Source organism: Paroedura picta, chromosome 6 (genome assembly GCF_049243985.1).
Source record: "Paroedura picta isolate Pp20150507F chromosome 6, Ppicta_v3.0, whole genome shotgun sequence".
NCBI classification, from domain to species: Eukaryota; Metazoa; Chordata; class Lepidosauria; order Squamata; family Gekkonidae; genus Paroedura; species Paroedura picta.
In genome coordinates, this window is record NC_135374.1 from 93,232,143 (window position 1) to 93,259,794 (window position 27,652).

Below are 27,652 nucleotides of genomic sequence, written 5' to 3' on the forward strand. Positions count from 1 at the left end.
ATATAAATGTGCAGTATAACTTTTGGTTCTAGAGGTTACAGTCTATTGGGTTACGGTCACGACTGCTGCTTCCTACCCAATGCCCATGTGGTGTAGGAAGCAGGGAAGATGGCAGCGTGTGAAATGAGGGGGGTGAAAAAGGATCAACCCTCCCGGGGCTATTTTAGCCTGGAGTATTTTAAGAATTAAAAGGCTTTCTTTTTTTCAATGGCTGGGTAATCACATTAAACGCTTTATATTGGTGTCTTCCCCCTTCCCCTAGCCACCCACCCCCCTCACATTCAGGCTTCAAACCCGAAATGAAAGGGCCATCAGTAAGCTTCTCGTTTGACCAGCTCAGCTCATGCCAACGCAGCGCAATTTCTTGTTCATAAATTAGCAGGACTATCTCATGAGCCGCAGCATCAAAGCAGCTGTGCCAACTGAGCCAGGAAGGCCAGCCAGGATTCATTATCATGAGAATTTTGACAGGATATTAAATTCACTAATCCTGAACTTTCTGGACTGACCCTTAACTCACTGGCAGACAATACTGACAGCGCCTGGGCCCCATGCAAAGCACATTCTCTCATTTCTTTCTCTACTATCTGTGCAGTTTTCTCGGCTTCTCTCTCTTATGCACCCCCATTCTCTCCCTCCCTCTCACACACACAGAGAAGGAGAGAGATGTACACAGAGCTACCAGATCCACTTCTCCTTCCTGCCCCAGCATTGCAAGAATGCTGTGCTCCCCCTCCCACAACACAGCTTAATCTTATTTTGTATTGCCGATTCTTTTGCATTCTCGTTTCACATACATTTTGCTCCTGAATGCTGACTCTTTATTGATTCCTTGCCCTCTATCCTTTGATTTATGGATATGTGATCATTTTGTTGTTTAAAAAACAGATAGGAGGGCGGGAAGAATGCCCAGGGAGATATGAGATTGGAACAGTCCACTCGTCCCCCCACCTCTTTCCATTTAATCAGCTGGGGGTGTGGAAGGGTATGGTACAGCCCAATCTCACCAGGGCTCTGCAGAGGTAGGCAGTGGCAAACCACCATTGCCTTGAAAACACTAGGGTCGCCAGAAGTTGGCTGTGACTTGTTAACACATCACACACCCAAAACAGGCATGCTATGGATAGCCTTGTCCCATGTTTATATATGATGCAACACTTTCTGTAAAGATAAACCACTTTGCATCAGAACTACTTTTAGCGATGGGAGAGAAGCTGCTGAACCCTTTTCTTACTCAAAATTCCCCCCTGCAAACTCTTTTCATGGGGGTAGCCAGGTTGGACTGAAGGTACAAAACTAAGTTTGAATCCAGCGGCATCTTTTAGACCAACAAAGGTATGAGCTTTGGTGTAAAGGAGCCACTGGCTCAAACTTTGTCCTGTTTTTTCCACGCTGCAAGGGTTGCAGTCACATGTTTGAAAGGGTAGACATAGATCAGGCTGTGTGTGTGTGTGTGTACAACTGGGAGGCAATCTGGAATCGCAAAATAACTTGTGTGGAAGGGTAAGAAATCCCTTGTTCTTTGCTGCTCCTGTGTTCATTATTATACCTTCGTAATGAAGCTATTCATTAAAAAAATCATCCAATGAGATTTCTGTACATGCTTTTGTGTGCAATGTATACTCAGGCCTAAGAAGCAGGAGGTCCACCAGCAGATCCCCAGAGTGTTATTTATTTTTTTAATTCAAGCTTCTACAGGGGGCTCCAGTATTGAAGAAGAGTCAGTTTTATACACTTTTCACTACTGGAAGGGGTCTCAAAGTGGCTTAGAATCGCCTCTCCTTCCTCTCCCTATGAGCTAGATCAGGCTGAGCGAGCTCCGACAGAACTGCTGTGACAGCAGTGTTAAAAGGATTGTGATTAGGCCAAAGTCACCCAGCTGGCTGCATGCAGCCGAGTGGGGAATCAAACCTGGCTCTCCAGATTAGAAGCTGCCACTCTTAATCACTACACCAAGCTGCATCTATTGATCAGAGCAGAGGTGCTGGAGAGTGGAGGGTTAACCCTCCCCCCTCACAATTCCCCCACTCCTGTTGCTATTTGCCCTACGAGGAAGACATGTGATGTGCTTTAAATGGTGAAGAATCCTATGGGCTTTCTCTACCAATGCGCTGTGCCATAGGTGGGCCACACCAGTTTCCCCTCTCTTTTAACCACCAGCAACGATGATTATTTATGGTTGGCCTTCAAATAACAAAACACAAATCACCGTGACTTACAACATGGGAGGTGGCACTGCTTAATTTGATCCCAGGGGGCTTAGTACAGAGATCTGTACAGTCTCTGCCCAGCTGTTCTCTCAGTCCTGCCCAAGGCCTTCCCCCGCTAAACACACACAACCTCCCAGTTGTGCAATTCAAGGCTCCTAATAATTCGGCCGCCAGACCCGGCCAACTCCACCACCTAACCTGGGGAAGGGGGGAAAAAAGGGTCTCACAAAACCCCCTGTGCCAATTAAGTTGCTGAAAACAACAGATTGCCTTCTGATACTCGGCAGATAAATCTGACCATTAAATCACGATTTAACACCCCCAGTCAGCAGGGGCTGCTGACAGCCTCTCAAGCTTGTAATCTCATTTAACCCCGCTCCTGTCAGGAGCAGGCCCAGCCCCTCCAGCATAATGCAGGCCAAATGAGACTCGACATGGCAACCCGAGGAATAAAAACCGCTTTCGTGGGGAAGTCAGGCGGCGGCGGGTAGCCCTGACCTTCCACTGCTTTCCCTCCCGCCGCCTCTCGGTCCTTTCTCCCCCTCGCCAAGTTGGAACCGATCGCGACTGCTGGGGAAGAGCCGGGGAGAGGGGGGAAGAGAAGGAGCGTAGCGGGAAGGACACAAGGCAGTCGCAGCGCCCTTGGGGCGAATGGCTGACAGAAGGCCCGGTCACCTGTGCTGTTTTCCCCCACTTTTAGAAATGCAAAAGGAACCCTGGGCGCTTTCTGGACACGGGTTCGGCGCCATTTCCCCCTCCGCCCGCAGCGCTCTCTGACCCAGAAGCCGGGGGGCATCGCTGCGGGACCCCCTCCCCTCCCCTCCCCATCGCGTCCCATCCCGTCCTCCGAGACGCCTCGCATTTCCTGGGAGGCTCGTTTGGTTTGCAGGCGAGCAGCTTCCCAGTGCCGCTTCCACCGCTCCCTTGGGCCGCTTGCAAGGCCCCTCGACGGCGCTTCCCTGCCTCCCCGGGCAGACTTTTCCCCCGCGCTTAAGCAGCAGGCAGGAAGCGACCGTGGCCGCCAAGGCATGGTGACCCGGGCTCCGAGAGGGGGCCGGCCTCGACTTGGAATGCCCGGCGCCCTGCCCCGAAAGACGGCGCCGCTCTCCCCTTCTCTCCGGGCCGCGCAGTTCCCTCCGGATCGTCAGCCGCAGGGGCGCGCAGGCACCGCCCGCGTTTGCACTCGCACCCCGCAACACCGCCGCCAAACTTCCGCTCCCTCCTGGGCCAAAAGCTCCCTTGCATGCCTCCAGCCGCGCCCAATCTGGGGGATTTGGGATTCAACGCTTCCACACGCACCCCCCCCCCCCCCGCCTAACCCCCCAAATATCTTCGGCTTGAATCCGAGCCTAATTGCAGAACGAAAGCGGCGGCATGGGGGGTGCGGAAACTCGCCATTTCCACTCGGCATCAAAACATCCCTTGGAAAACCTGGGCAGGCAAAGCGCCTTCGCTTTCTCCCCCGTTTCTAACACTCTTCCCTTACAGTCACCTTATTACGACGATGAAACGAATCCACACCAAACTTAGCAACCAATAAAAAGAGAAAGGAAGGAAGGAGAAGGTAGGAGGGGGGAAAGAGAAGTTCAGGATGCAGCTGCAAACTTTCTTCCTCCCCCCCCCTCCTTTAAGCCCCCCTGCCTGTGCCTACAGCAGCCCTCTCATCGGTTCCTGCCAGATCTTTCGTCCAGAGAGACCCTGCAGCAGGAGTCCCCCCCCCCCCGCCCCCGATTTTCCAGCAGCCTGCACCCTTGGGAAAAGGGGGAAGGAAGGAGGGGTGGGGAGGAAGAGATCAAAGAAGGAAATCCAAGCTCATTTACCTGAACAGATAGCTTTTCAAGGCTCCAGGTGCCACACCTCTTGGGACTGAAGATCAACTCAAAAAAATATTTTGGGGTGCACTCCTTTTAATTATTTTTTTTAAAAAAGGTCTAATGTTAGTCGATCAACATCTCTCACCCCCCAAGCTGAGAAAAAGCCCCCCAGCGTAAATGTTTAGTGCAACTTCTCCAGTGCAGTAGTGGTACCAAGCCCAGCCTGCCCAAGCCTCTTTAGCAATGGAGTGGTTTATTTAATTTGTCAGTATAATAGAAGCAGCTGAATGAGAGACAGAGAATGCAGTGTGGTATAAAAGAAACAAAGGCTAAAAGTACCACTATTTTGATTCCCTTTTAAAAATTACTTCCAAAGTGTGGTATCTATTGTGAAGAATAATGCTGAACAAAGCACAGTGTCTTGGCAATATTCACAGAGCTCATTCACACAGCCGGTTCTGTCTGTACATTCAGAGGTAGAATACACTTATAAATGATGCATTGGAAGGACTATGGTTTCCATTGTGTTCCCAGTGTAAACAAAAAGACAGACAGAAGCTGAATGGCATATGGGCAATGAGGCTGCACTTTATTCAGCCATTCCAAAAGTATTGTGGAGGTAAAATATAATGCTTTTGCCCCCACCAACTTCAGAATCAGGGGAAACCAGCCTCTTAAACAAAAGTTCACTCGACAAAAGGTTTGAGGTTTTTGCACGCCGAGATGTTTCATAAAAATATTTTAAAAAGGAAACAAACGACCTGCCTCAACAAGATAATTTCCAGTTGCTAAAAGTTAGGTGAAATCCTTGGTTGCAGACACCAGCTTATTCTTGCAGTAATGTAGTGAACTGGATGTCAGAGGAATGGGCTTGGGGACTGATCGACATTCACGGGCCATTGGCTTCATTTTGCACTATTTGGTCAAAAATTCAGCTTCCCCCGTGGTTTACGGAGGGTTAACCCCAACCATCCACACTGGGTGACTAGCCCTGGATCAACTGTCTGGTCAGTGATTATGCTAGAAACTAACTCCTTGTTTACAATCTTGGAAAAAAAATTATTCTCTTGCACATGTCTGAAGCATCTCCTTCATTCCTGAGTTTGATATTTGCAGTAACCCTTGGGCAGAAGGAGCTCTTTGAACTTCTTGCTCTTTGTATCAACCCCATCCTATCCTTGCCAATCATGGGCATCAAACCATTTCAAAGCTCAGATCCAGGAAGAGGATTTTCCCCCATAAATATTGTATTCTTTATCCTGGTTCCTCTTTTCTTATTATTCTATGTTTTTGTAGCTTTTAACACACAATGGTGCAAGCATGCTTCACCTTCATTAATAGATCCCCCTGACCGGCTACTTACTAGGAAACCTATTCTGAAGTTTAGCATCTTCCTCCTTCAGACACATAAACAATGCAGTCCCATTTTGCAGAGCACTTGTATGTGAATTTCATTGTGTATTAATTAGGAAACCTCAGAATGAAGCAGCAGTGGAAAGTGTATTAATTGAGGGCATTCTTTGTGCTTGGACCACTAAAGGAAGCTCTTCCCCCCTACATGGTGGCTGTTTTCAGGTGGTAAGCTTTGCACCCACATCTCCTCTCTGTGTATCTGATTTATTTTTCACCAGCGCAGTGGTAACATCAGGCAGAGGCACCCTTCTGCTAGGTAAAGAAGGCAGCAGATTTGATACACCATTATGTAGGGAGCCAGAAAAATCTGGGTGCAAATCATTGGGAAGTTCTTAGATCAAAATTCAGCAAAGAGAACAGGATTATGATACAGCTCCCATGCTTTTCAATATGGCTGGCTCAGGAAAACTTTCTGATGGGTTATGCTTCCATGGTAATTAGCTCTGAGTGTATGTGGGGGGAGGAAGCATGAAGATTAGGAAGGACTAAGCAACCAAAATAAAATGCAATGTGAGGGCTGCTATAAGATGTAACTTTGATGTTCACTAATAAACAGCAACATCAGGCCGTGAATGACATACTAAGGAAACTGTGGGGTCTTAAATTATCTTGATAAGTCTGAAAAGAATTTAAAATGTAAACATAATATATGGAATAGGTGCTCACATGGACATCAGTTAATGGGCCAGAAGTCTTTCATGTTGTGACCAGAGGCCAGTGGTCCAGCTAATTCTGTTAGACCAGTGGTCCAGCTAATTCTGATCAAAGTGGTGATTGTCCAGGCAGATAGATCAAGATAGGTAGCCTGTCCGTAGCAGGAGTAAAGAGCAAGCGTCCAGTAGCACCTTAAAATTAAAACAACATTTGTGGCAAGGTATGAGCTTGCGGGCCCTGACTACTCTTTAGGAGGCCAGATCCTGAACATGAAACTCAAATACTCTGGCTAATACATGAGAAGGAAGGACTCCCTGGAGAAGAGCCTAATGCTGGGAGCGATTGAGGGCAAAAGAAGAAGGGGACGACAGAGAATGAGGTGGCTGGATGGAGTCGCTGAAGCTGTTGGTGTGAACTTAAATGGACTCTGGGGAAAGGTAGAGGACAGGAAGGCCTGGAGGATCATTGTCCAGAGGGTCGCAACGGGTCAGATATGACTTCACAACTAACAACAACAACAATGAGCTTGCGAGAGTCACAGCTCACTTCTGACATCTTGCTATTCAAGCAGTAATGCCTGTGAGGACAGACAGATTAGAAACATGGAATGTAATACTATCAGCATGCTCACATACCTGGGCATGGAATTGGGGTCTCTGTGGGTGGGCAGGTAGTTGTGAATTTCCTGCATTCTGCAGTGGGTTGGACAAGATGACCCTGGAGGTCCCTTCCAATTCTATGATTCTACGATTCTAGGCACTTGAAACTAAGAGGTATGACTAACCAATAGACTCCATGACTCAAAGAGCCTGGCTTCACAAACCAGTACTTGAGAGATTCAATCAACAAGGCTGCTCAAGTCACAGCCTTGGGCATTGACACTTGGTCCTCTACAACTGTGTAGAGGACAACCTGATTTAGTCAACAGATATAGATTCAAGAGGGATCCATACTCAACTGCAGTCAATGGAGGTATAACCAAGATGTTATACATGTTTGAATTATTGGTTTGCATTCTGAGGAGCACCTAAGGGTATACTCAGTGCCAGTGATTACATACAAGATTGTGTTGATTTCCATGAATTCCTCCTCCAGGACTTGGGAGAGCCCTGAAAAAAAAGGTACTGGTACTCCTGAAAAAAAAGGTACTCCGTACCAGTGAGTAACTTCACAAAAAAAGTCCTAGATGTACATACAGTATAATACGTGGAATGGCTCTATGGTTCTTTAAAGCTGGAGTGTTTCAGTTCATTCTATATGCAACTGCCCTGGATAATTATTCGGCAACCACCACTGCTATAGGGCAGAGAAGCCACCTTCTAATGATGGGTCACTAAGAGAACATTATGCAACAGTAGGTTGTGCTGGGCCTACAGAACAATTTAAGGTATTAAGAACAATTCAAAGTACTTTAGCCTTTAAGCCCTAAACCATTTGGGCTGTACTTACATTAGAGATCGCTTCTTTCCCTTTCATTACGATCTCTATAATAAGCCAGAAGCAGCCTCCCTGTGATAGCCTACATGTGGAAAGTTCAAGGAAGAGAACAACTTGAGATGCATTTTTCAATATACATTATTTTGAATCCCAGGAGTAGGATGCCAAGTATATTCTAGAAAGGATGTGATTTTTCAAAACTTGGGGAAATATTTAGTGGCAGACACAATCTTTTCAAGGCAGATGATTTCAATGTAGTTTTTCTTAATTGGCTGAAATGAATTGCGTTGTTTTAAAATACTTTCCCCCCCTTGAGTCTACCAAAAGGAAATTATAAAAGAGAAATCAGTCAACAAACATTGCAACCACAGATGATTAAGCACACAAAAAATAGGTTAATAGAGGGATGCTATTATAATGTATAGGCATCAAGGGAGAGAAATCTTAGGAGCAGAGAATAAATGAATGAGAAATTTTATGCCAATCTAAACTTCCCTATAGGGATAATATAATCTCTTTAGGCTTTGACCAAATTAACCCCCCCCCCTTTTGCCTCTTCCCCAGTAAATGAGGCTCAGATTCCCTTAATATTCTGTGCCTCTTGAAGGAAATGGACCTCTTCAGCCTTCATCAGACTAATGGTGTGTTTTTTTTTGGGGGGGGAGGGGATTAACTTAAAGAAACTTAAAAAAACAGAGTAATATTTTCAGCATATCTGGAGAAATTTCCATTTTGCAGAAACTGTTACCTTGTCCGTAGGTTCATTGCATATTGGAAAACTCTTGATCCTAAAGTTAGTTGTTATGGGGAACAAGCTGGGGTTCCATGGGGAATCATGTGAAATCATTTAGAACTCCCTCTCACTCCTAAATCTCTCAGTCTAGAATTGTATAAAGTGATTAACAAATAGGTGCACAAAATAGAGAATGATGATCTACAATCTTTCCTCTTAATAAAAATGAGAACCCCATAGAAGGTAAAAAAAAAAAAATCTGTCTCTGGAAGAGCGGGGCAAACACTAAAGAAGAATAACCATTGTGTGCATTCATACACTGAAAGCCCTTTCCCTTGGGAGACCACTTGGGTGTCTGACAGAATGGAATCTAACAGGCACATGCAGTAGCACCAGTGTTTCTCTAAGCATAGTCATAGTTTTTTCAGGGACAGACTTGATATGACAGCTTGGTGTAGTGGAGCAGCAGTTTCTAATCTGGCAAGTCGGGCTTGATTCCCTGCTTCTCCACATGCAGCCAGCTGGGTGACTTTGGGCTCTTCAAATCTCTGATAGTGCTGTTCTCACAGAGCAGTTATATCAACGCTCCTTCAGCCCCACCTACTGCACTGGGTGTCTGTTTTGGGGAGAGGAAGGGAAGGTGATGGTAAGCTGCCTTGAGACTCCTTCTGGTAGAGAAAAGTGGGGTATAAAATCCGACCCTTCTTCATCCTCATGGCCACCACAAGGACGCCACTACCATCTGAAAGTCATTTAAATGTTGCCGCAAAGGCCCTTCTAGTGAGTGCTCTTGTTCTCCTCCTACAACTTTTCAAATGCTGAAACAGCCACGGGGGGCATTTTGTCAGTTAATAAAGCATTGGGGGGGGGGGGCAAGAGTAGCCTCAGCATGCCATGCTATGGGCTCAACCAGGCTGGTTTCCTCACAGCATTTTAAAATCACCTTAAATGGTGGCAGCATTCTCCTGAGGGCCACGAGAGCTCTGTCATATGTTGTTTGGCTCTGAGGTGCCTGTCCTCTTTGCCAGATTTGCCATAATACGCTAGCAGCTGGCTACTCCTCTGGAATTGTCAGTTGAAATCAGTTGAAACCATTGTTTCAATAGAACTTAAGTCTAATTCAATATGTTTGGAATTCCTCTTGTAAGACAGTGGGAGAAATTCAGAAGATATATCTGTTTCCTCCTCAGGGTTACGTCATCTGTACAGATAATCTGGCATTTTAAATTTCACACTAATCCGTGACAATTTGCTCTCCCAAGGTTAATTGAGTATTGCTACCGTGGTACCGCCAGGAAACGATCACATCTTTTCATTAATCCTCTTGGTTCAATGGGAAGGTCTAAAGCAAGGGTAGTCAAACTGCGGCCCTCCAGATGTCCATGGACTACAATTCCCAGGAGCCCCTGCCAGCAAATGCTTGCAGGGGCTCCTGGGAATTGTAGTCCATGGACATCTGGAGGGCCGCAGTTTGACTACCCCTGGTCTAAAGGAATGGTATGGTGGCTAGTTTTGATGGTTTCCAAGTCTAGCTTCTCCCTCCAAAAGTTGTCATTATGTCTTAACAATTCCCCCCACCCCCATAGAACTCCATAAACGTGAATCTGTGTGGCCAGTATAACATTCAGTTAAAACCACTGAATAATATTAATGAACACTAGCACATCGTGATAATTAAGGAGGAAAAAGCAAAAGATCTATCTAAATCTGCAAAAAAAAAAAACCCTAGCCTAACACAAACCAGAATCCCATCCCTTTCTTAAAACTGACATTCAGCATTTTTGCCTCAGTAAAAAGCCCGTCAGCGTTCAACAATGCCACTCAGGGGTGTTCTAGTCGAGATGAGCTTTATCAGCAATTGCATATTTGTTATTGACATCATTCTTTTCAGTGGCCCAGATGGCACAATGGGGGGATTAACCCGCGTGCGAGGCAGGGTGACAACCCAGTTGAAAAACAGAACCTGGTCAAATGTCACTATTTGAAAGAAGGGGGAAAAAAACTGCTGCTGCAGAGAAACTCGGAAGCACGGCTGTGTTTGCTGGAAGCCTCTGTTTATTTCAAACGGTCACCGGAGGTGTTTTTCACTCTGGAAACAAAAATAGTCCCTCATAAAGAAAATCTGGAAATGAAAAAAGATAACACCTCTGCATTGTGTATTTGGTTTCTCTTCCCCTCACATGGCAGCCTTCTATTATTGCAGAAGTTTCCTTCTCCCCACCATTAAAAAAGGCCAAGCTAGTAAATGCATTGTTTGTTATCGGATCTTTCTCCAAAAAGTAGTATAGGAGTAATATTTTAGTTTACAAACAACGACACTTTGAGCTAATATGGATAATGACATGCTCAAAAGCATGTAGATTCAAGTGGATAGCCGTGTAAGTAGCACAACAAAATTTGAGCCCAATGGCATTTTTGAGACCAACAAAGGTTTATTCAAGGCATGAGTTTTTGTATGCATGTCTCAGGAAGCGTGCATGCACATGAAAGGTGCCTTAAAGGTGCCACTGAACTCAAATTTTGTTTTCAAAACCATGTAGTTAGGGCAGAACTAAGTATTATATAAGACATCAAGGGCTGTGGTTGAAAATAGTTAGGTCACCTCCACTCTCCCTCTTGTGCAACGTACCCCATCTCTTGGGGTGGTTTCCTCATAATGTACTCCCGTTTGTATCTGGTTTGGGGAATTGTTTAGCTTTATTAATGGGGTTCTATAATTTTTATATTGTGTACTATTTTTATGACTTGTGAACCACTGCAAGCCAGATTGCTGGGAGTGGTGGTCTATAAATCCCACAATAAATAAAAAATAATATAAAAAATCACCCCCCCCCCAAAAAAAAAAACAATAGAATCCCTGGCCAGTCTGGCCTGGAAGAAATTGGCTTACCGATCCCAAAGTGGCAATTGGCATTTCCCTGGGCATGCAAGAAAGGGCCACGAGAGCCAAGCACCAACACAGTCCCTTCTGCCCACCTACTCACAGTCTGCCTGAACATTCTTTCATAGAATCATAGAGTTGGTAGGAACCTCCTGGGTCATCTAGTCCCACCCCCTGCACTATGCAGGACACTCACATCCCTATTGCTCATCCACTGTGACCTGCCACCCCCTTGAGTCTTCACAGAATCAGCCTCTCCATCATATGGCTATCCAGCCTCTGTTTACAAATTTCCAAAGATGGAGAACCCACCACCTCCCGAGGAAGCCTGTTCCACTGAGAAACCGCTCTAACTCCATTTAATATGCTTCTGTGCTACATTTTTAGCAGAGTGCATTGCTCCTATTTCGACACTAGTCACTATGACTGCACTGATATTACTATCTGCAGAGGAGAGGACATGCAGTAATGGGTTCAAACTATAAGTACAACGATATAGGCTAGATATCAGGGAAAAAAATTTCACAGTCAGAGTAGTTCAGCAGTGGAATAGGCTGCCTAAGGAGGTGGTGAGCTCCCCCTCACTGGCAGTCTTCAAGCAAAGGTTGGATACACACTTTTCTTGGATGCTTTAGGATGCTTAGGGCTGATCCTGCGTTGAGCAGGGAGGGGGTTGGACTAGATGGCCTGTATGGCCCCTTCCAACTCTATGGTTCTGTGATTCTATCTCCATTTAAAAGAGTCCAGTCATGCCCTGGGTATGACAAAACTTTAATTCCAGTGACTTTTCTGGGGGGGGGGCAGATTATGCCTTGGCATTGAGGGGTTTGGTGACACATATCACATGAATCTCTGAACAGCCTTTGGGTCCTTTCAGAGCCATCTCTATCCAGTGATTCATTCTGCATGCTAGGCAGCCAGGAATCCTCCCTACCCAACAGTTTTCTGTTTCTTTTCAATGGAGCTAAACTTGTCTTTATATACATTGCGCAGTCCTTATTTGGAGGCTGAAAGGGAAAGGCCTGAGCTTTATCAACAAGACAAAACTAGGAGAATACATTCAATTTAATCATGATCATTACAACCAATTATACCCGATATTACTGTCAACAGGTTCAGCTTGAATTGATTCTTACTCGTGCCTCTTCAGTAAGGGGAAGGCGAAGTCATTTGGAAGCATCCAGAGCAACCAAATTAAAACGTGTGTAAATTAAACACATGTGAAGTGCGCAATATGTGGCAAATTAGTACAGAAAATACTGTAAAAAAAAAACAACACTGTGCATCTTCAGGGTCTGGCTGCACACCATGATTTGACAGGTATTATTGCTCTTTGTACAATTATTTAAACCCTGTAGGAATTCCCAGTGTCAGGGTATGTCAGTGTACTGTTATTAGACAAGTTTAATTAGGATCTACCCTGCTGCTCCTAACAAGTATTTAATTAACTTCTAGGCAGGGTAATTAGCTTTCAGATTGTGGCTGATTTTCTGTCTCACCTTCTGTTGACACTTGGCCTCCAGTAAGGCAGCTCTGCTTTGCTGACAGTGTAATGGATAGTATCTTTGGGAAGGCTAATATCAAGTCTGACTAGTCTAATAAAAAAAAAGATGAAGATAAAAGACAAAGTAATGACTGTCAGGTCATGGTCCGAGAGTGCTACAAAAGGCCATAGATCAGACAGGCAGACACAAAAGCCCACTAAAAGGAAAGGAGGAAAGGAACAATTTGACCTTACGTACTTCAGGAAAATAGAAATAATTGGACAAGATGGGTTGGTGGGGGGCAGGAATAAGAAAGAAGTGTGAAGTATTTTGCAGCCTAGCAAATGTAACTATTAAGAATCCGTCGTTAGCATCCTCCTAAAATATATTGATGGAAAGGTTTTTAACACTATACTATTATGTCATTTTTTTTCCTTAAAAAAAAATCTGCATTGAGTAGCAATCTATTTCTATCTATTAGCAAAATAGATACTCTGGAAGAAAGTGAACATTAAACAAAATTAGCTTTGTCTTATCAAGCCAGTTGCCATTTAACCCCTTGAGGCCTTAGAAATGTAATGGAATTCAGACACTGTATCTTTCGATCTGCTGCGTACAATTCTTTTTTAGCCATTCCTGACATATCATTAAAAATAATGGCGCTGCATTCAGCAACACAGCTATGCAAAATTTGGGACTAGGGGGTGGGAGTGCTGAGGAGCTCGCAAAACCCTTTCCCTGTCATTAGGACAAAAGGCTTGTAATTTTCTTTCCTTTTGAAAGCGGGATAATTTTTGTAAAAGTCTTAATTTTTGCAGAGTACCCCAGGTATCTAAGTGTGGTACTCCATGCTTCTTTTAGATACAGAATTTCAACACCATTGGTCCAAAATATTAACATTTGACAAAGTATTGCCACTGGGTTTTGACTTGCTATAATAATGGGGTGGGGGTGGGGAGAAACGTTTGGTCCTCTTGAACAAGCCTTTACGACAGAGCAATTCTAATTATGAAATTTTGGAATACAGATCTTAAAATCTAATGCATTTTCTTTACATCATCATTGTACTGCTCGGCAGTGAACATATCACATCTGCAGAATGGGGGGGGGGTATGGGGAGGGGGAGATGTATAGTATTCTGTAACAAGTCACTAGGAAATGCCAGAAAAATAGTACCACTGACTCCACCCAGAGCAGAGAATGAGGAGAAATTCTGGCCTTTGTAATACTAGGCTGAAAGCAGGTGTCATTTTCTGATATACTGCTATATGAAGGCAGGTGTTTTGGGCATGGGAGCTTTGGCCAGAGAGGCTGCCTTGAAGCTTTGGAAAATAAAACCTGCTTGAACTACCTCAAAAATGATCAAGGAAATAAACAGCTTGCCTGTTGTATTAATGTAGATTTGCACTATTAAGAAATTCTACAAAAAGCATACATAGAACAGCCAAGAGGCTGGGATACGTTTGGAGATCTCTTAGAAAATCTGCATGATTCCTTTTGACTGAAGCTTTGTAAGCTGAGTTGAGTTTTTTTGAGCATATGATTATTTAAGTTGACATCTTGGCTAGGCGTTTACCGCGTGGAATTGCACAAGGTGCAGGTTGTATCGAATTGCCTTATCTCTGGAGACTCATTTTTATGCTGCTTTTCCTCAAGGCAGTGCACATAACATTAGAACACTTACAAAAATAAAATTACAAACCCATAATACCAGAACTAGGAGGAAGGCTGTGGTGGCTATGGTGGTGCTCTGAGGAAACTGCCTTCCAAAGATTTCCCAGTCCCCTGTTCTGACCTTTCCTATGGATGCTTTATACCCCAACCTCCTACAATCAAATTCAAATGGGGACACAAGTTATAAATAAAGATTGGTAACATGTAAGTCAGTGGTCCCCAACACCCTGATCCGAGGACCGGTATCAGTCAGTGGATCAGTTGGTACTGGGCCGCGGCTCCTCCTCGTCCTCCTCCCTGGCTGCTGCCTTGGGGGCTGCCTTGCCACTCTGCCGCCGGCTCACCTTTGGTGCTCTCCAGCGGCCGCCATGGCCGGGGCTCCCCCTTGGCTTGGCACTGCACAGCTGCTGCTGGCAGTGCCCCCCAGAGGGTGGAAGGAAGTCAGGGGCACCGGCGGGAAAGCAAGTGGAGCAGGGGCTCAGGTGGCGGCGATGTCCCTCGGCAAAAGACTACCCCCCCCCGGGCATCAGTAAAATTGTCAAGCATTGACCGGTCCCCGGTCATAACAAGGTTGGGGACCACTGATGTAAGCTATGTACTCCCTAAAGGTCTCTTATTTGGAAACCTCCTGGACTACAGTTGTAGTTATGCATCAGGTAAATAGAGATCGTGGTTTCTTAGATATATGATTTGACAGGCAAGACACAGATGTAAGGCTTATTTAACAGAAAATAAGGTATCTAATAAGGCAAATATGATATGTGGATAACTTAAATATATAAAGCTAGCACTCAAGTAAAGTAAGTGATTCCTGAGGGGAGAGTTGATTTTGCTTTTTTCTGTTACTTCAGCTGGTTCAAGACTGCTCTTTTCCTGAATTAGAGGGAGTTAATTAATTGTAAATATATTTTTAAAATGTGTTAAACCCTAGAAGTTTAGAGTGGGAAAGATGGTCCTTCAAATATATAAAATGGCTTGCTCCAGAGTACACCTGAACCACTGCATTTGGCACCAACAGAAGTTTCCGGATTGGTGTCATGTTCCATGCCAATGTCTTCCAGTTGGGATGCTTGTTGGGTGACTCCTGGCCTGGAGGTGTGATCCTCTTGGCTGTCGTTCCTTTTGGTGGCTCTTTGGCCTTCTAGCAACAGCTAGGCTCCTCCTGGTATGTAAAACCCTTATCTCGGTGTTCCTGCGCTAGTTGTAAACAAGCCCTGAAGTTTGTATAGATACGTTATCACACCTGCTATTTAGCCAAACTAGCTTGGATCATATGGTCCTTTCCTGGGAACAGGTTTTCCTGCACAGTGTTTGAGGTGGTGTCCGAGGCTATATATGTCGCAGACCCCTCTTTGTAGCCCATCTTCGACAATCCCTGGTTCTGTAATTGCCTACGTATGCTTTTCCCTGAATGTGCCTTTAATAAAGACTGATTTTACTGGGGGGTAAACCTTTTCCTTCACACAGACATCCCCCCAAATCTCAAACAACTCTTCACCCACAACAATGCAGCATCTCATGTGAACATGTACACTGGTACTAGACCTTGCAACAAACCAAGATGCCAAGTTTGCAGCCATATACACTCCTAGTGCCACAATTACTGGACCCTAACAACATCACCTATACCATCAAAAGCTATACACCTGCTCATCTTCCAACTTAGGGCCGTTCCGCATTCGTCCAAAATAGCACAAGGGTTACTAATTGAAATCGCTACAGTTTTGCCGTTATGCACAACGTCGTTGACAATCTGCAACACTCCTGAAACCGATCCGCAAAAAGCGCTTTGTTGTAGCGTTTTCAGGGAAATCCCAAAAAGTGGATTCACCCTCTGGAAAGCGCTACACTCCTGCAACCAAACTGAAACACTAGCGGGAAAGTTCTGTGTATTACCATTGTTGTAGTTTCTGCAAAGTCCCTCTCCCTGGCTCTCTCCTCTGATCTTCCGGCGAAGCGATCGCCATTTTTTTTCTCCGAGCGAGCGGAGATCAACGCACCGGCAAGCCTTCGTTTACCCAGTGAGGCTTCCCCGGCTGCAGTCCCTCTGTTTAAAGTCACCAAGCACAAGCAACACAGAGGCCCGTTTGCTGGTTTATTTTCCCTTTATTTTCCCCACTGTTTTCGGCCGAAAATCGCGCCCGTGAGGGGGGGGGGATTTTTTTTCACTCGGGGGGAGCGTGGCAACGATGAAACGGCAGCTCAAACACCACCTGCTAGTTGGATGGGTCTCTCCGTTGCAACGAATCAACGCATATTCGGGGCTGTTTGGGAGCATGATAACAGCTGCCCATTGGCTGCTTGACGGCCGGGGCGGGACACAGCTCAGCAATAGCGCTTCCTGGCTAGTAATTTTTGCCGAGACCGGAACCCTGTGGGAAACGATAGAAACGCAACTGGATTCCACTACAAAGGCAGGTATGCATAACGACGAATTCCACTAATTAAAATGGCGATTTTTTGTTCCGCAAACAATTTGCCACATGGATCCCGGTGCAGAATGGCCCTTAGTATATGCCATCAAGTGCCAACAATGCCCCCTTGTTCTCTATATAGGGCAGACAGGTTTAACCTTACGCCAAAGAATTAATGGGCACAAGTCTGACATAAAAAACCACAAAATTGAAAAACCTGTGGGTGAGCACTTCAACCTTCCAGGACATTCAATAACGGACCTGAAAGTAGCTGTGGTATTGCAAAGGAACTTCAAGTACAGGCTAGAAAAGGAGATTACAGAAATGCAAGTTATTACAAAACTCAATACTATGACATACCCAGGACTCAATAGGGACAAAGGCTTTTTATCTCACTATTCATGCTAACCTTGTTCAATGTATATATCCATATTCCTCACTATGTATTTTATTTGTGACTAGAAACTAAGCCCGCTGTACTTTAAATACAGCGGGTGCTAGCGGGCCTTGTGTCTTGGCCGGGGCGCCTCACCGCCTTCCCGCCCCCCCCCGCACCCGAGGCCAGCCTCTCCGCGGTGAGGCAGGAAATGGCAGCGGTCGGCCGCATGTGGCTGACGTCAGAGGGGGGTGCTTTGCGCCTCCCGAGATCAGTCCGGCGGCAAGGGACCAATCGTGAGCCGCGGATTAGTCCCTTGCCGGCAGCAGGTGCGTTGCACCTGCCAATTGGGCCCTCCAATTGTCAGTCCAGGGGAAGGGACCAATCGACACCCTTCCTCATCCCGGACAGGGCCCGCCCTCGGGGCCCTTACTGTTTTATTTTATCCGCTCCGCAGGAGTGGTTAAAGGTAATATGACTGTAAGAGATGGCATTGTAATGGAATTTTGACTCCCTGGCCTTGGAGTAGTTACCAACAATTCCCTGGGAGCAATGTCTCACAGTTGTATGGAGCAAGCAACATATGGGGAGGTGATAGCCTTTGATCTCTAATAGCAGCATTTTGGTTTCTCTTTGTAAAGTACACTGAATTCTAGGGGATTGATTGACTGTTTTGACAAAGGATTATTATTGGCTGTATTTGGTTGTGACACAGTCTACTGATGAAACAGAATTGATTTTTGCTATATATTCCCTGATATAAGAAGATCATAGTCTGAAGAAGGGTGCTTGCACACCAAAGCTCATGCCCTGAATAAATCTTAGTTGGTCTTAAAGGTGCTACTGGACTCTCATTTTATGTATCCAATACCCAGGACTATGCTATGTGTGTATAGAATCAATTACACATGTTTTCTTCCATTGTCCATTTTTTTCCTTGATCTAAGCTACATTTCTTAACTCACTGCTGTGTAAAAGAGAACTGCATTTGGATGAACGTAAGATTCAGTTTCTTTTGACATCCCAGAACCCTGATATAATTGAACCAGTTGCAAAGTTTTTATATCTTGCCATGAGAAATCGTGAATGTATTATGTCTTCCTCTAAAGCATGATCTTTGCCTTTGTTTTCACTAGCAGTGGATCCTTTTGCACTTACGACTATGCTATGTGGGTTCTGTTGGTGAGCTTCTGGATTGCATTTAGTGGGTCATGACAGTTTTTAAGTGTAGCCCAAAATGGCATGTCTTGAGATTACTGCGGTATGAATCAACACAGCTAGGCCAGTGAAGGCTAAACACAGAACTAACCTCCATTCCAGATGGACTTGAAAGGAAATGCTTTGAATGACCACACCTCCTTATGGTTCTGCTATAAGACCTGGGTCTAGGAAGACACCCAGATTCTTGAACCTGCCAAGGATGAATTAATTCCAGCAAGTATGAACAATACAATATCAGCCAGTTCACTGGCTTTGCTGATCAGCAACATCTCCACCTGGTCTGGATTCAGTATCCGTTTGTTATCCCTCAGCCATTTGAGTATGCCTGACAGACACTAGCTCTAGAGCAGAGATAAAGGCTTTTGGAGATGTGGATAAAAAGACTGGCAGTTGCATGTCACCAGTATATTCAGTACAGCTTACTCCAAAGCTTAAGAATGTGATAATGGTGGCTGAATGGGACCTCCTTCTTTGGCAGCTATAAACCCTGGCAAGTTGCTTGGACACATCAGCAGTGGGAGCCATTGGCCTTATGAGGCATCTCGATGACCACTGTGGTGGAACAATAAAGGCTGGACTGGATAGACATTTGGTGCAGTCTAAGAGAATATTTGGATGTTCTTACAAATAAGGGAGATCAGTTTTTAAATACATTTACCGACATGCAAACAAAAGAAATTTGTTCAGAATGCCATTGTTTAAAGAGTCACTACACTGGGACTGTGTTCAGAGTGAACACAAGCATGTTACAAAGTTATATTCCTCGTCTGGAACTTCTGACACACCAAACTATTCCCCCACCACACTTTTGCTTTAGTCCCATTACATGCTTCCATAGAATAAGTATAGATGGAATTGCATGATATATTATATGGATTAAAAATCTGTATATCCCACTTTATCTCCTCAGATCAGCCTTTCTCAACCAGGGTTTCGTGAAACCCTGAGGTTTCTTGATGGCCCTGGAAGGGTTTCCCAAATGAGTGGGAGTTATTTAATTTTAAATATATTTTTTAAATCTGTTAAACATTTATAGGGTGATATGACCATATATAGTCAGGTCAGCCCATTCCCTCTTCCCAAAATGGCCAACGATGAGCCTGGAGGGGGTGGTAAGGGGAGGAGTCCAAGATGGGCATGTACACAGCTATGCTTCCCAACCATATTCTGCATGTTCATATGAATTCTGGGGTTTCTTGAACCCTGAGAAATGTTTCAGGTGTTTCTCAATGGTAAAAAAATTGAGAAGGGCTGCCGCAGACTTAAAGTACAATGGTAATTTGAACATTCTTCATTTGCTGCCAATGACAAGTGTGAAACTGGAAGAAGAAAACCAGAACATCATATGGTGAATGAAACAGATGTTCCTCATTATCATGCAGTAGGCAGGTCAGCCCAATATCTATTGTTCCCTTTGGAGACTCTGGTACCTCTATATATCTATATCTATATATAAATTATTCCTCTAAAATGCATATATTACGTTTTTTACAGCACAAAGTGAACATACAGGCTCTGTGCACAGTGTGTGAAGAAGCTGCCAAGTTCAGTCCTTAGCATCTTCGAATAAAGAATCTCAAGTACCAAGTGTTGGAAAAGACCTTTCACAATCTGAGATCCCAGAGAGCTTTTGTCAGAGTGAGACAATGCTAAGCTCAATGGACTAATGGTTTGATGGAATAAGGCAGCTTCCTATGTCTATAAAGCAGCAACAAAGAACCTGTATCGAACCCAGAAATTCAGGTCAGCCAAGTCAACAGACAGGAGTAAAAGATTAATAGTACAATTCTCAGCAGTTACATTAACTATGCTATACTTGTACTATAATCCAAGATTCTTTAAGGGCTTGGTGGGGAAGGAAAGTTGTTAGCTGTTGTTTAAAATTAAGAAGAAGAAGAAGAAGAAGAAGAGCTGGTTCTTATATGCCGCTTTTCCCTACCCGAAGGAGGCTCAAAGCGGCTTACAGTCACCTTCCCATTCCTCTCCCCACAACAGACACCCTGTGGGGTAGGTGAGGCTGAGAGAGCCCTGATATCACTGCCCGGTCAGAACAATTTTATCAGTGCTGTGACTGGCCCAAGGTCACCCAGCTGGTTGCATGTGGGGGAGCGCAGAATCGAACCTGGCATGCCAGATTAGAAGTCTGCACTCCTAACCACTACACCAAACAGGCTCTAAACAATATTATGACAATATTAAACAATATACATCTCTTGGGAAAGTGAAGGATTTCAGTGGTAGGGATACTGCCATGGAAGAAGCCCACATTCACACATCTGTTGTCTCCAGTGAATGGAGAACTCTAAATGCAAGCTTTTGAAAATACGTTAGTTCTTCAGGAGACTCGGGGATTTGAGGTACCATAGAAGTACAGCTGCAAGCACAGAGGTAAATCTAAACTAAGTGATGTTAGCTCAGATCCTTGGAATCAACATCCACTTCCTGCCAATAAATATCTAAACTGTTTTTCACACAGCTGTCTCATATGAATGCACTATTAATCCAGCTCCACATTCCAAAAAACGGCTTATTGCAAACCATAGAAGTGGAAAGAGTCCTGAAAATTCATGGTGCACCGCCATCACGGCTGGCAACGAGAGCCCCAAGTAAACAAGACAGAACTATCTCGGTAAGACTTAAAGCATTCACGACAAATACACTACCCAGAAAAATGATGACCATGATTGGTAACCTCTCCAGAAATGTACGCTGGCCATTGCATTTTGTCAAACTGAGCCTTTAACCAAAATGGTTCAGAGAGGGTCATTTTTTTTTCTTATTGAGCTGGTTCTGAGACCAAACCTATCAGTGGAACCCCAACCAAAATGGAACCCCCTAGCTGACAACTGGCTCAAAATGCATACTTGAATAATCATTCAGAACCACAAGAAATGGTGTGGAAAGACCACAGTATTTTCCAGCCCTAGAGATATAGGCCAAGGAATCATTCAGTCACTCAAAAAATATAAAGAGGAATAGAATTGCACCCACAGGCTACTACATTAGGTCTCGAGGCATAGAGATAGTCTTGAGGAAAACTATGTGCCAATGCATATGTAGACTTTGTATGCAAAATTTGGAACAACACAATGTGTAGGGCTCCATGCAGATGTCCAGGAATTCACAACCAGTGGGTGTGATCTAATTCTCCTCTATGTATGTTGGGTAAACACACTTTGAACAACTGAACAGCTACTCAAGAAACAGTGAGGAGATATTTGGACTGGTGAGTTAACCTGTATCTGAGGGACCACTTATTGCCTTATGCTCCCTGCAGGGCCTTGCGCTCTGGGATTATTTCATTGTTACCACAATCCTGTTATTTACATTGATTCAGTGAAATAAATTAACTGTTAAAGTGACAGTAAATGAACTTCCTGCTAGCCAGTTTACAATGTTTTTTTAAAGAGACACAAGGGTCTAATATCTTTAATATTATTATTTAATCTGCATTTTGCAGTTGACATCCTTGAGCTGCACTGAAAGCTAGCATCACCCCACAAAATGCATCAGTGATGGCTGCTGCAAAAATTTCTAATATGTAAGGGCCTAGTTCCCAAAAGGGGCTTGGAGAAATCTTGACACATAGCAGCAGAGAAATGAAACATTTCATGGTATAAATAAAAGGCTAAGGGGTGTGGGGGTGGGCTCAGTCCGGGATGGGGGGGGAGTGTTGGCCCCTTGGCCCCGGACTGACCAGTTGGGAGATGCGCAGTGCCACCCGACTCACTCACACTCCACACACACCCCGACCCCACTACATTCCCTGCTTTCCCTCAACTGCCGCGGACATGCAAGGTAGGCACCCGGGTGGCAGAGCCTTCCGTCTGGGCCTTGTAGCTCCGAGGTTCACACTGAAGCTGGGGGAACACTGGGGAGGGGGGCGGTAAGCCGGGCCATCAGTGTGGGGCTCAGAACAGCCTGCTCTGAGCCCTGTGACAAAGTAAGGGGCAGGGGGCAGGGGGCAGCAGCCATCGGCGTGGGGCTCGGAGCAGGGTTGGGGGGAGGGGGCAGGGCACAGGAGACATTGCTACAGGCCTCAGAGCAGTCTGCTCCGAGGCCCGCGATAAAGTCAGGGGAAGCAGGGTACAGGAGCCATCACTGTGGGCCTTGGAGCAGCCTTCTCCAAGCCCCGCGACGAAGTTGGTGGGAGGGGGCAGGGCACAGGAGCCATTGCTGCGGCTCCTACTTGGACAGCCGGACACATTCTACACCACAGGCTGTTTCACAAATATATGGATAAGGATTACTCTACCTGCTGGGGAGATGATGTCTCACATGGCTATGATGGTCCAAGGAACATGGAATCCCAGCAACAGAATCAAATGAAGTTTGCATGCAATGGTAGTACGAAATGGCTAACCAACATGCAGTGGTATCTAATATTTACTTATCATCATATTCTTTTCTTCTTCTTTTTGCAACAGTCTTTCAAAGTGGCTTGTATCACACCAGAGGCACAGGTGCAAACGGAGAAGACAAGACAGAAGGGGGGAAAAGTGGAGATAAACAGCAGAGAATGAAGATAATTTGGCCAATGTCAGAATGTGATAAATATTTCTAAGCAGTTGGGCACAAGCTGAATTGCCCTGGCTGGTATTTGTCCTGGAACAGAGGAAGAGACACAGCGTCCCTTTGGCCCTTGGACCTTTGGCCAGTGGTCGAAGCCAGAGTGTCCTTCTCCTTCCTTCTGCAGTCTTTGGGCAGCTGGCAGCAAGGGCAAAAAGTTCCCTGTGAATGCTTATTCTCTGGCTGACAGCTGGGGCTGGGGCTGGTCCAGTCTTCGTTTTCATCCAAACATTTATAAGATTTCACATTTGTTAACAACTGCAATTAATACGGCGAGGAGGTGCCCTGAACGCTCACGTTTCAGACAAACGCAAATGTTAATTTTCTCATTCAGGGTCTTAATGGGAATTTGAAGGCGCCTGAAATATTTTCAAATATTCATTTGTGCCCTATCTGCTATTGGAAAAGGTCTATACTGGTGTCTCTGTGCTTCACAGGAAGCTCAAAAAGGCCAATGCATCTTAACTTTAAGCTTCCCCCTCCCCACGATTGATGGCATATTAAAATATCACATCACTTGCTAAAGGAAGTGCAAATGTTTTCTAATGCAGGTTTTTCAACCCCCCCTCCCCAATCATGCAAAAGTAATGCATGCACATGCTAACTATTTTTTCATTCTTTTCAAGTCTGCCAATATTTAAATCTTCAGACATTTCTGGAACAGTTTCTGGAATTTGAGGGCTCTCCGCCAGTGTATCCTCTTTGTTAGGCAAAAGAATCCTCTTCTGAATATTTGGTTCGGAGGCTTTCCCCTATGGAGGCAATAATCTCTTCTCCTGATAGGGAGAGTAGTTGCCAACTGGCTCATGGGATTGACAGGTAGAATTCCACTTACACGTCACCTTGCTGATCCCAATGCAGCATGTTCCGAATCTGGAGCACCAATTGCTATAAGGCACCTTTCCTTAATTCAATAGAGGGGAAGCTGGCAGAGAAACTGCTACACTTGCCAACATTTTAGGGGTTTAGTAACTAATGGGAAGCAAACAGCAATGCATAGCAGAATTCTTAAAAAAAAAAAAATTGGCAGTCTCTCTCAGTTTATCGCAACACAAAATATCTCAGGCACCCCTCCCCCCATGTCAAATTCCATGACGTCACAAACTGTGGAATTCAACATTGAAAGTAAATCCCAGACTCCTCTGAAGACTTGTGTGCCAAGGACATTTCAAGAGACTTTGAAAGCAAATCTTTCAGGCTGGCAATTTTCAGAACTCCACGTAAAACTTTCAGCAGCCATTTCAAAAGGTGTCATGCTTTGATGAAGAAGCTCTAGAGTTGTATGTTAACATGAATAACTGCATTCTAGCAAAACTTCAGACTCCTCTGGGGTTTGTATTAAGTCTGCGGGTTCAGTGAACACAGACTCCAATTCTCCAAAACAGCTCTTTTTATTTAGCAACTCCAACATCTAACTCCAAACACTGAACAAGGAAAAACGGGGCATACTCAGGCACCTTTATACTTTTCAGACAGCCCAGCAAAGCCCCTGATTGGCTCCAAGCAAAGCAATCTGACTGGACCTTAGCAGGCCCCCCAGATTGGTTAGCTTCTCGGCTAGCAGAAGCCTTCATTTGCATCTGCTGCCAAATGCCCACAGACATAACAGTTTGCGTTTGTCATTTTGCAAAATTTCGATATTCATTGGGCCATTACTGTCTTCACCACAGTTTTAACCCTTTCCATTCAGATCGCCACCATCCATTCTGCTGAATGAAACTTGAATATGTAAGGATGAGATTTGTCCCCCCACGCCTCAGCTGTGGAATGGAAAGGCCTCTTTGTGTTTAACGTCCTGCTTCCAAAATAACTTCATTGTTTTAAAATGTTTCCTCTGTCTTCTCTCTGTGTGCAAAAGGACTGGTACATGCGCTGGCAATTTTACAGGTTCCAAGGAAAGATGTGTCTGTGGCAGGGATTCTGCACCAGGGGTCCATGGACCCCTGAGAGTCTCTGGGAGTTCTGAAAGGGGTCTATAGAAACTTTGAAGTGTCATGTGGGGGGGGGGGTCTGGACTGTCTTCTCAGTACCTACTCCTCTTTCTGGCCTATATGAGGCAGAGCCACCATAGTAGTAGTAAAGACAGAGGGAGGGAGCAAGAAGAGGGTGCAGGTAGTGATGTCACTTCAAGGGGTGTGGCAGGGTCATGGCCAGCTGACATCACTTCTGGGGCTCCTCGAAGTCTGAAAAATTATTTCAGGAGCTCTTCCATGGTCAAAAGACTGAAAAAGGCTGGTCTATAGTATTGAGGATGAATCTGCGTGTTGGATTAAAATGTTTAGATTTTCTTCTACTTACCCTATTACTACATTTATCTAATAGTGCTTCTCTGTTAAAATAACAGCCTAAGGGCTGAGTAGGTGGAGACTGGGCATGGCCTGTCCGAGGCAGGGCCCAATCGGGATGTGCAAAGTGTGTCCCTCCTCCCCGCCCCGCCGGCCTTCCCTGTCACTTTAAAATGCCACCAGGGCTGGGAGCCAGCTCCTGGCTGTGGCCCCATTGTACAGTGACGTGGAAGGCCAGGGAGGGGGAGGCCTCCCTCCTCCCCACCCCAGCCTTTCCTGTCACTTTAAAATGGCACTGTGGCCGGACGCCGCCATTTTAGGTCCTTGGAGAGGCTAGGGGGGTAGACAAGCCTACCCCTGTGACTTAAGCGGGGGTAGGCAAGCAGCGGGGAGGCCTCTCCATGCCTCTACAGCTCTGCCACACACCCCCAACCTTTCTCCCTTTCTCCCGCTAGCGCCCACTGCATTTTGACATGCAGCGGGCTTTACAACTAGTATAACATATTTCATAGATCAAGTGCTTGAGGGTAGAATGCTCATGGCATCCTGTCCCATGGTTCAGAGTTTCCAAACTAAGCTCATTTGACTTCATTGGACGTTGAAAGGAGTAATTGCAGTCCAGGATGGCACTTCTGAAATAGTGGAGCATGTTAGTAACCAGTGTGATTAAAGCTCCTCGAAACTAGGATACTGAGCTAGGAAGACACCAGTATGTATGGCTGTCTGTCGGCTGTCCTTATGTTCTCTCTCCCTTTTTGCACGTGTGTAATTCTGCAGGTGACGATTCCAAAAGGACTAAAACCTGCTCACGATGCTTATGGTTACTTCGCTATAGTTATTGCAGCCCATGGAAAATTAAACCACAATCAGATGGATACATTTCTATAACCAGTCATTTCGAACCTTGCATCATAAATTAATGTATTCTGCATCAATAAAAGAACCTGATTTTCTGCTTTGAAACCAGTCCTTTGCCTTCTGTTTGCTACACAATGCCATCTGACTTCTTCAAAAAAAAATTGCTGTTCCCTTTTTTCCCCCCTCAGCTGCACCTGCTCTGCTTCAGAAATATTATTGAGTAAATCTTGGACTTGTTCTGTCTACTCTGATGTTAATGTTGCCATTGGCTAACAAGAGCAAAGAAAACGTGAGACAAGAAAATAAAGTGTAATGCTGCATCAAAAGGAAGAAAAGGGGCATTCAAAAAAACCCATTACAAGATATATTTTAGCATCAGGGGAAAGGGCTCATGCAGTCCCCTCAATACCACAAATAATTCTGACAGAGAGCTTAAAGAACCCCCCCCCCAAAAAAAATTAAGGAGTACTGAAAAAAGACACCCTCTCCCCACTTCAGCAATTTTGTTGAGGATCTTATTAGCAGAGGATGAGAGCAGCGCAATACCAGGAGCATTACCTCTGTCCCAGATGTCTTGGTTTGCACTCAGAAACCTTTAATAATTAAACAGCCAAAATATGTCAAAATGTAGAGCAAGAGCATGTGTAACACTGCAACAGAAAATATACAAATTAACATTGCTGAAAACCGACATATGGAAAATTGAAAGTTGCTTGATTTGTGGGGGGTTGCAGGTTGGTGGGACGTCACAAACCCTGAACTTACACGGACCTCCCTGCCTCCACTAACCTTTGGGTTTGATTGAGGGCTATACATGTGAAATTTACTGTGGGCTAATGGTATAGGACAGTGAGGAGTAGGATGATGATGTTGTCAATTGAAACGGCTCTGTTAGTGGTGGCGGCTGTGTTTCGTCTGGCATGATCACAAAGGCCAAAATGCAGAACGTTCTAGACATGGGGGCCCTGATCTCTTTCTGTGCAGCCTTCTAACCTGCTTTTCTGCTGCTATCACCCCCAGAGCATTTTCCATCAGCTCCATACTGTTCTTTCTGCCTCAAGAGGCACCATCTACCATTGTTCATCCTGTTCCTTTAACTTTTTTTCAGATGAAACTAATTGATTTGCAAGCCAGTGATCATCTCAGAGACATTTACAAAGAACAAAGTCTGTTAGATTTTTTATTCTGGTCTACCTGATATATTTATCAACTTAAAGACATTTGCTGCAGGCACGTTCATAGTCTTTGACACCACATACATCTGTGAACAAACCCTTTCCAAGATGAAAATGGTGAAATCAAAGTGTAGGTCAAGGCTTATTGATGAACATTTACATGACATGTTAAGAGTGTCTGTCTGTCACAAACCTTGACTTGGACATCAATGCCTTGGCTAACAGAAAACAGCCACAAAAATCACACTGAATGGTAAGCATGTGTAACTGAATAAAAGGATTCCACAGTAAAACAGTGTTCCAAAATGGATTGCATTAAAGTTAACATTTCTTCATTTACCTTTGAATGTTTACTTTTGATCTAAATAAGTAGGTTAATAATTTTGTTACACTTGGGTTTAAGATGTGGCCCTCTTAAGGCACTGGGCATGCTAATTTATTCCCCATGTACCAA

The 27,652-nt window shown here is 44.9% G+C and overlaps 2 long non-coding RNA genes across 3 annotated transcripts in view; one reads left to right on the forward strand and one right to left on the reverse strand.

Annotated features, from left to right (window-relative positions):
• The window catches only part of LOC143840331 (uncharacterized), a 509,677-nt gene that overhangs the window by 138,064 nt on the left and 343,961 nt on the right, over window positions 1–27,652 (reverse strand). The window contains exon 1 of one of the 2 annotated variants that reach the window (XR_013232122.1): window positions 4,031–4,241. The exons of the other annotated variant lie outside the window; for it this stretch is intronic. This is a non-coding gene — a long non-coding RNA (uncharacterized LOC143840331). Of the gene's footprint in view, window positions 1–4,030; window positions 4,242–27,652 lie in introns of those variants that run through there. 2 annotated transcript variants of the gene reach the window in all.
• Window positions 1,204–26,072, forward strand: LOC143840334 (uncharacterized). Its single transcript, XR_013232131.1, has 3 exons — window positions 1,204–1,335; window positions 20,788–20,940; window positions 25,943–26,072. It is a non-coding gene; the product is annotated as an uncharacterized LOC143840334 (long non-coding RNA).